The following is a 9,596-nucleotide window of genomic DNA, read 5'->3' as shown; positions in this document are numbered from 1 at the left end:
TCAGCAAGGGGACAGCCTGGGAAAGAGTGGGCGGAGTGGACAGGGTTGAGAGCCGGGGCAGGTGTGGCGAGGGGCACACACAGCTGTCGGGGGACAGTGTGTCCAGGGGGCAGGGTGGCTGGTTGGGGGGCAGGGCCAGAGTGTGCGGGGTCTTGCCAGCAGCCAGGGCGAAGGAGCGAACTGTGGGGAAGCCCCCGGTGTCCGGAGCCTGCAAGGATGCGCGGCCCCTTCCCTGGCGAACTGAGAGCAGCGGCTGGAGGCCAGGGGGACACACGCTGCCCGGTAGCAGGTCTGATGATGAGGCACCAGCCAGTCCGGGCCAGTGGGGGTCAAAGGGAGGTCACCGTGCGGAAACCACAACATGCCCCAGACAACTGAGGGGTCAGAGGTGCTGTGTGCCCCCAGAGCATGTACCAGGTCAAAGGCCAATGATCTGACCGGGCTTCCCTGGGGCCTAAGAGCAGGAGGTGTCAGAGCTGCACCCCCTGCTGGCCTCCACCTGGTGACTACCTGCCCACACCCAGCTTTCCATCCTGCACCTCGGGGACCATCCGTGCTGCCTGCAGGGGTGTCTCATGTCCCAAGTGGAAAAGGCAGTGGTGACTGAGCTCTTTCAGCCCACGGGGAAGTTCAGGGACACCAGGGGATGGAGGGTGGTGGGGACACTTCCAGGCAGCTGGGAGGGTGGCCTCAGAGCAGGTCTGCTGAGGTGTGTGTGCATGTATGTGCACATACATGTGCATGTAGGAGTGCGCGTACACACTGCCACATTGAGTCGCACACTGGCATGTGTGTGCATGTTGTGTGCGCACATGTGTTCACATGTGCAACCATGCACTGTGAGTGTGTGCATGTGAGCATGCATTGTGTGGTGCTTGTGTGCGTGTGGTTGTTTGCGCATGTGCATGCATGTGTGGGCGCATGCGTGTATGTGCGATTGGGTGAGTGTGTGCACATGTGAGCATATATTTGCAACCGTACGCACACTGTGAGCATGTGCGCATGTGCTGTGTGTGAGCATATGCATATATGTGCATGCTTGTGCATGACTATCCTCTACACACACATCACGAGGTAGGTGACCGAGGACACAGTCGGCCCTTGGCTGGGAAGGGGGTGCCTGGCAAAGATGGCCCAGGTTCCGGCTGCCACAGTTCAGGGGGCCTGGGACAGACACAGGGCGGAACCAGTCAAGCTCACGCCCCTTCCGCCAGGCACCAGCCCCCTCACGTCTCAGGGCCCAGGCGTGTGGCCGGGACGTCCCGGAAGAGCAGCTGCTGGCCCTGGAGCCGGTGAAGACCCTTCCCAGGACACTCACCCAGGTGTGTCCAGTTCCTTCAGCCCCGAAGGCTGCGCTCACGGCTGACCATCGTCTTTGCTCTCCGGCGGGGGGTGCCCGTGGTGCAGCAGCGGTCCTCACGGGGACGGACAAGGGGCTTTTCCTTCTGAAATGAAACGTGGCTGCGAGGAGCCCGTGGGTTGGGATCCGTGACAGTCCCCAGCTCCATCAGACAGACAGGCTGTGGGAGGCAGGCCAGAGCCATGGGAGCCGGGAAGGGAACAAGCTGCTCCCAGCCCTTGGCTGCCCCCAAAAAGGACAAACTGCATGACACAAGGTGTCTAACAAGGGCTCCCCCAGAGCCGACTGCCGTGGTCAGCCCTGGGTGGGGGGGGCTTCGCCGGCATAACCACCAGCACTGACTCTTGGGTCAGTCAGCCATGGGCCAGGCAGTGGGAGTCAGTCCACAGGTCACCCTCTGGTCAGCCTCTGGTCAGCCACTGCAGGGTGGGGAAGAAGGACGATCCAGCACTGACCCACCTCCGCCGGCACTCTGGGGAGCTTCCTTACGACGTGTCTGCTCTGCATCCATGCAGCAAGTGTAATGTAAGTCAGTGAGTATCAGTTAAAGACAACGAGGCTCTTTCCATCTGAGGCGATATTGTGAGCATTTCCCTTACTGTTGCTACTTCTCATGAACGTGGCCATGTGGCCGCGGGTCGGGATATTATCCGTCCAAAGCCGGGTGTCAGGAGGTCACCTTGTCCTCAGTTCCTGATTAGAATTCCAGGGGCGAGGTCAGAGAGCCAGTGCCCCAGGCAGGGGACAGCCACACCTGTGTTCCCTGCGCACACTGGCTTCACAGACCAGCCACAGCCTCAGGGGGCCGGTGGCTCATCTCGCATCGGCCGGGAGCAGGGCCTGAGGACCAGTCCCCCAAGCTCTGCAGGCAGCTGCCCCCATGGCCCCCTTGGTGCCACCCCTGGGGACACGGACGCCCCAGGGCCAACACTCCAGGTAGTCAAAGGGACCGTGCAGGGCCTGCCTCGATCCTTCCTGGGCTGTGCCCCCACCTCCCTCTCGCCTGTCCCCTCCTCACTGACCGACGCAGAGGGAGTTGCTCTAGGGCCCACGATGGGCTTTTGCTGACTTGAAGGTGGCTGTGAGCTTTGTATTTGTACCAGCGACCTTGGGGGTTGTCTTCTGGCAGGTGAGTGACCCTGGCTGGGAGCAGGCTTGTCACTCCCTAGACGGCCAGCTCTCCGGAGGAGTGTGGGTCGGGCTCCATGGTTCCACGTCCCCTCCAAGCAGGCTTCCCGCAGGCCCAGCACCTGGAGAGCAGAGGGAGTGTGGGCTCGACTGGGTGAGTGGCCCTGGCTCTCAGAACCTGTACCGGCCCAGATGCCCAGGGGCTGAGTGAGAGGACAGGGCTGGACCCAGAACACAACCCCCGCCGGCCCCCTTGAACTGGGCAGCCCAAGGGCTGGGCGGGAGGCGTCCTTCCTCCCTGGAGTGCAGGCATGAGTCCCGGGTAAGCACTGACGGGCCCAGCTCAGCCAGCAGTCACCTGCTGCTGTGGCCCAGGGCGGGCCCCTTCCTAGCCTCTGAGCTCCTGTGGCTGGGGTCCCCGTGAGACAGCCTCCACAGCCCCTCCAAGGTGAGCAGGGCCTGCTGGGAGTCCAGGGGCTGCAGGGGGACCCCTCTCTCCCAACCCCACACTGCTCCGAGGCGGGGCGGCCATGCTGCACCCCGAGGTGGGGCGAGCACTGGGTCCAGAGCCACTGGTGGGCTGGGACATGTGCTCAGCCTGGCCGAGAGGCCACCCACTGTCTCAGGCCTCACGGGGAGCTGCCTCCACATCTTTCCGGACCACAGCCATGGTACAGGGAGGGAGCTCCAGGGCTTCTCAGCCCTCTCATCACCTCCACCTCCCGTATCGCGCCATCAGCACACAGAGACCGGCGTCAGGACACAACCTAGGCCGCTGGCCCTGCTCCCAGCTCAGGGATCGCCACGCCCTCTGCACAGGGGACAGTGTCAAAGGATGCCTCGCTGTCGTCTCCTGCCAGGTGGGATGTGTTTGCTCTGCTTCTCCAGGGAAACTGAAGTCCTCCAGCCCATCGGTCAGGGGCCTGGGGCACCCTGTCCCTGGCCCCACGCCAACCCCCCTCCCTGGATCAGTCAGCCCTACAGTGTGCCTCCTCAGCTGTGACAAGCCTCTCGTGGCCTTTGTCCTGTAGAGCCCTTAATGGCTAAATACATAGCCGCCCAGGGTAGGGCTTGGTGCCCGGGATTCAGTATTAAATAAGCGTAAAGCTGGAGGGTCCTCTGACAGCACTGCAGAGGCTCAGGCAGCTGTGGGGGTGTGAGGGATGCTGGACCTGGGGTCGCGCTGCGTTCTGGGCCTCTGTGTCAGGGCTGGAAAGTAGGGTTGACCTGGCGTGGGCGACAGCCAGCTGGGAACACTGAGCTTTCCCATGTTCAGTGTCCATGACCTGCTGCTACATGAGAAATGACTGATGCAGAACCTGAGGACGGAGGGCGGCTATCAGCTCCCGGGGCTGACGGAGCACCAGGCGGCCGTCGCGTGGGGGACGGCTGCGTCATCTCAACAGGAGCGTCCCCGGGGGCTGTCCACAAGGGCTGCTGCCCCCAGGGTGAGACACCCGTGCCCCTTTTATAAGCAACTTTGATCGTGCCACCCCATCCCTTTTGTCACATGTGTCCCTTCAGGTCAGTGTTGATGTCACTCGGTGCAGTTTGGCTTCTGTACTTGGAAGCCGTCGGTCCTATTCACAGGCTGGTTTGGCCCTCGGTGAGAACGGTGAGCTGATGCTGGCGTCTGCAGCGCCCCACCCGGGGCCCTCTCGCTGTATGTACCCACACCCAGGCCTGCAGGGATGTTGGGACAGCTGCCCTCCTCCGGTCTTTGCAGCCTAGTTTCCATCAGAGGAGCTCTGTCATCTGCACCGAGTTTCATTCCTTCACCCCCTTGTCCCCGCAGTGAGCCAGCGTTTGGTTTGCGTGTGTCAGCCTGGCTGGGCCTCAGGGGCTGGGTGTTTGGTCAGGTGATTCTGGGAGGGCGTTTGGATGAGATCAGCATTTAACTCGGGGGTCTGAGTCCTGGCTGGCGTGGCTCAGTGGACTGAGCCCTGGTCTGTGAACCAAGGGTTGCTAGTTTGACTCCCAGTCAGGGCACAGGCCTGGGCTGCCAGCCAGGTCCCCAGTTGGGGGCATGCGAGAGGCAACTGCACATTGTTTCTCTCCCTCTCTTTCTCCTTCCCTTCCCCTCTCTCTAAAAATAAATAGTTTTTTAAAAATAAAAATAAATAAAATCTTTATTAAAAAATTGATGGACTGAGTCGAGCCGCCCACCGCCCACCTCCAGCCTGGGCTGAGCCCTGCCCAGCCCGCTGGGTCCCTGCTGCCTGGTGGGCCCTGGTCTCCCCACTGGCCCTCCTGGGTGCCCGGTTTGCAGACCACGTGAGAATTCTAATACATCTTTCTGTCCCCTTCATCCCGCTTGTCCTGTTTCTCTGGAGAACTGGCGCCTTCACCACAGCGCAGTTTGGGGCAAGTGGCTTGTTGCATCCGGCTCCTCCTAGGGGAGCAGAGGGGATGTGGGTGGCCCTGTGTGGGTCAGGGCATCTGTCCACCCAGGCTGCCCCCGTCCTCAGAGGAGCTGGGTCTGGACCCAGAAGTCAACCCAGACTGTCCTGGGGCTGGGGGCGCGTGACTCGCAGGGACTTGGAGACAAGAGTGCCTGGGGGAGTCCAGCTGCCCTAAAGCCGGGAGGGGGGTCAGGTGATGGCCAGTTTGATGCCTCCCTGACATGCTGGTGAGGGTTTGCGGGACCCCAGGAAGTCATGATTTAGGGTTTTTAGGTGCCTGGGATGTGGAGGCACAGGTCGAAGGTGAGGTCCCTCCTCCTCCTGGGGAAGGCAGCCTCAGCGCTGACCCCAGAAGCACCCCACATTCCCCTATGCCAAGGGGCCCATGTTCAGATCCTGGGGGCCCCCTTTTCAGCGCCTCCTGCCGGCTGTGGTCAGAAAGCGGGGGACAGTGGGGCCGTGGGCAGCACCTGCGCCATCAGGTGGGGCCGCTGGACGGGGGTGCCCCCTGCAGGCGTCTCAAGAACCGCCTCCCGATTTTCGGGGCGGCTGGGCAAGGGCGGGCAGACTGAGGGTCCAGGTCACCAGGCCCCAGCCAGGCCCTGGCTGCGCCCCAAAGGCAGGCGCGACCTGGTCGCCTCAGCCCACCACAGAGGCTGTCAAAGGTTTGCTCACCACGGACAGGAGGCTGGCTTCCCCGCGGCCGGGGGGCAGGAGAAGTTTCCAGCAAGGCCAGCATGCACTTGGAGCCTGCGGCTGACTAGGGGCCTCTTCTTGCAATTCCCCAGGTGACCCTCGGCCCCCGGGGGCTCGGGGTGCTCAGCACTGGGATCCTGCTGGCCGCCGCCAGTGAGCACACAGGGTCCCTCATCCCGCCATCCCACCCCATGGCAAGGACAGGGCGAGGCCCGCTGGGGCACCGCCCGGCTTCCTCCCCGGCCTCCTGGCTTTTCCCTCCGGAGGACTGGGAAAAAGGCCTGGTCCAGAAGACCCGGGGGTAGGGAATAAACACAGCAATTAGGGCTGCCCTCTAATAGGGGCGGTGAGTTGGCTGATAACTGAGCCTCCCCCAGCATCTGCCCGGTGGGAAGAGCTAACAGCCTTCACCTGCTCCCCTCTGGGCTGAGTCCCTGCAGGTGTGGGGGGTGGGGGGCTCTGGGGGTTGGGTTACAAAGCCCAGCTGACTGAGTCCAGGAGGGGAGCCAGGGTCCCGAGCCTGCCCCCGTCTCCACCCGTCCCTGCTCTGGGAAGAGCTGCGTGGACCGGGAAGCACTTTCCAGGTGAGGTGTGGGCAAGCAGGCCCAGGGACCCAGTGCAGGTAATTGCTGCCTGGGCCCCGCCTGTGAGGAGCGGGAAGCGTGGAGCTGGGCCCGGCAGGCCTCCTCCCCCGGGACCACCTTGCGCAGGTGACGCAGCAGAAAGGCGCCCAGCTGCCCAGGGGCCCCAGTGAAGCTGGGGGGGGGGGGGCGGTTGTGCTGCAGGTGCTCCTGGCTCTGCTGGCAGCTCCGCGTGCCCCCGCCCTTTCCTGAACGTGTGGGTCATCCAGGAGCTGGAACCCCTTTGTATAAGTTACAGGAACGAGCTATGAGGAATACCATGGGGTTTCAGGAGACAGGACAGAAACCAATAACCTAGGGACTGTCATGTCCAGGTGGAGGCCGACATCAGCCCCCCACCGGTGTCACCTTCCAAAACTCGTGGCACCAGAGCCCCGTTTGGCTGTCGTCATAGCTCCTTTGTGATTCCTGTGGCCGCCCTGATCCAGATGCAGAGTCCCACCCATGGGACCCCTTCGGCGACCCCTCCAGTGGCCCCAACTGTCCCCAACCTGACACACGCGCTGTCTGTCCTCCATCTCCATTTATCATTTCAGGAACATGGGGCAGGTGGACTCGTACAGCGTGTGACCTTTTGAAATTGGATTTTTTTCCCTGCAAATGCCCTGAAGGTCCCCGCAAGGTGTTGCTCCGAGCTGCCGGGGGGCCTCCCGCCTGCCGGGACACCATGTGTTCCCAGCTCAGGGCTTTGTGAACAAAGCTGCGGTGCGCAGCCGTGTGCAGGTGTCTGTGTGGATACGCGTGCTCAATTCTGCGGGATCAACTGTCAGGATGGACCTGGGTCACACGGAGAGCGGACCCAGTGTCTCGGCAGCTGTCACGCGGCCCCGGGTGTCAGTGCCACTTCCCGTTCCCACCAGCGATGCACGAGGGTCCCACCCGCTCTCCGCAGCCTCCCCGGTGCCAGCTGTTGTCACCGTTCGAATAGAATGTGTTATATTTATAAATACACTTTAAAACTATTTGAAGGTGGAAAAAGACACCAGGAGACATTTTACTGAAGAAGACACGCAGGTGGCAGATGCCCCCAGGGACATGTAACTAAAACCCCTTGGGAGGGTAGGGGACACTGCACAGCAATCAAGTCTAGGCCACGGCAGACACACACGGAGGACGAGAGCTGTCACCCAGGCACCCAGGTGGGGGCAGGGGTGGGCGCAGACAGGAGGCTGTGGGTCCCGCTCAGCTGTGACAGTTCCCTTCCTGAGGACGTGACCCTGGATGACAGTCAGGGCTGCACGGGGTGCGGCTGGAGCACGAGTCCAGCCCTGTTCTGCACAGCAGAGAACCAGTGTCTAGTAGACTTACTGGGAGGCTGAAAAGCCAGGATAATCGTATTGTTTAAGGAAACGGAGGTAACCACTGCTCACACTCAAGGGGTTTGTTCCCCCGGAGGAGCCAGAATTGGGAGTCTGGAAGGTGGAGTGGGAGATGAAAATTAAAATAGAAACCGACTTCTTCTTCTGGCCAACATGGAGTCACAGGGACCCACTCCACTCCCTGTCCCCACCAAATGAAACCCCGACAAGATCCAGGAGATGATACTTCAAGGTACTGATGTCAGGTGGTAAAGCACAGTCATCTCAAGAAATGCGACTTGACTGGCCTCAGCCCAGGGGATAGAGCTGACAGTCCAGGGAGACCCTGTGGCTTGAGTTCAAAGGATGCGAGGCAGAGGGGAGCGCCAGGCCTGCAGAACACAGGGTGGCAGCTGTGTGAACTCCGGGGACTCTGGCAGAGAACCTGGGGGCCTAACTGAGAAGTGGGGACCCATGAGCCCCAGAATGAGCACTGCTCCATTCCCACCTCACAAAGCTTGAACGAAGGCCCCAGAGGACGAGACCGTCTCCAGTTCGCCCTTGGGCCTCTCAGAACAAAGTTCAGGAATATCTGCGGAATTCAAAACTGTCCTGCACCAATGAGGTAAAATTCACAGCTGGCAACCCATCAGAGATTGCCCAGTCTCCCTCAAATGGAGACAGGTAACTTCACTAAAGTAACTGAATGGGAGATTAAGAAACTGCTCAGCAAGAGAACTCCAGCCCCAGGTGGTTTCGTGGATGGGGCGGGGGCGCTGCCCCGACACCCCAGAGCACGGAGGAGGGGACCCACCTGAGAACGGGACGAAGGGTTACAAGAAAACTGCGGCCCATGAGCCTCACAACACAGACACAAAAATTCTCAGCCCATTAATTCTGAGCTTGGAAAGTCCTAGCAAGTTGTATACAGCACAGTGTAACCAGGACAATGTGTCACAACCCGACGGGTTTCCCCCGGAGAGGGAAGGTTGGCTTAACATTAGAAAATCAATGTAACTCGCCACATGGACCAATTGAAAAAGAAAAACTTTATGATCATCTCAATAATTTTTTTTTTAAGTGACAGTGAACATTCATTCCTGATTAAAAACAAATAAAAACCCTCTCAACCAGACAGGAGTCTCAGAGGGAACTTCCTCAGCTGAGGAGGATCAGGATTCCCTGTGGTCCGTGGGTGGAGGTGGGGACGGACGGGACTTCCCAGCGGAGGTGTCTGTGGAGCAGGAGTCACGCGAGGCTTCAAGAAACTTCTGCACAGAAAGTTACCGATCACTTTATTGTTCGTTTTGGGAACTTAATAGAAAAAAATGTAACCACCAGGCTTTCAACAGATCCCATGAAGACTCAGTGGAACCTTTGCCTTGCTGTGTCCACCAACCCAAACCCACCACCGGGACCCTCACCCAATGCTCACCGAGCCTCTCCTCACCACACACCCCACCCCTGCCCAGGAATCTGCAGACTCCAGCCACAGTGCTCAGCACCCTCCTGCCAGCAGGTTTCCTGGGTGCTGTTTCCAGGGAGCCCACACTCGACGTTTCTGGAAAGCACTGGAGTGAAAACATCACCCCAATATTAAATAACTCGTTGTGAACAGATGATGACGCTGGGAAGGTTTGTAGCTGAAGCGGAGGGCTCGGTGATATGTCACAGGACGCTGGGACCACTGTGTCTGCTGGTCTTCAGAAAACCACCATGGCAGTGGACACAGCTTAGCTCCTGGACAGGCAGAGCATTAACAATCCGGTGACGCATGGCAGGCAGGCACGAGAGGAGCTGTTTAGCAGAGCAAAGCAAGGGCTGTGACGCAAACGGGAATTGGAGCTCTCAGACATAGCAGGACGGGGCCCGGGTCCTCCCTGATCACGCTGGCCCACGTAAGCTATTCCATTCCCAGGCACAGCTGAGTTCTCAGATGCTTTTATCATTGCTGCCAGAACCACACCATCTTGTCCTGGGTGCTCACACCCACATTTCTGATGGACAGAAAGACCTCGAGGCAACATCAACTCCTGCCAGAGGCCCGAGGGGCATCCTGGAATCAAAGGTC

Source organism: Furipterus horrens, unplaced genomic scaffold, assembly GCF_987537825.1.
Source record: "Furipterus horrens unplaced genomic scaffold, mFurHor1.1.pri manual_scaffold_3, whole genome shotgun sequence".
Lineage (NCBI taxonomy): Eukaryota > Metazoa > Chordata > Mammalia > Chiroptera > Furipteridae > Furipterus > Furipterus horrens.
The sequence above is the reverse complement of the archived record's forward strand: the minus strand, read 5'-3'. Positions refer to the sequence as shown.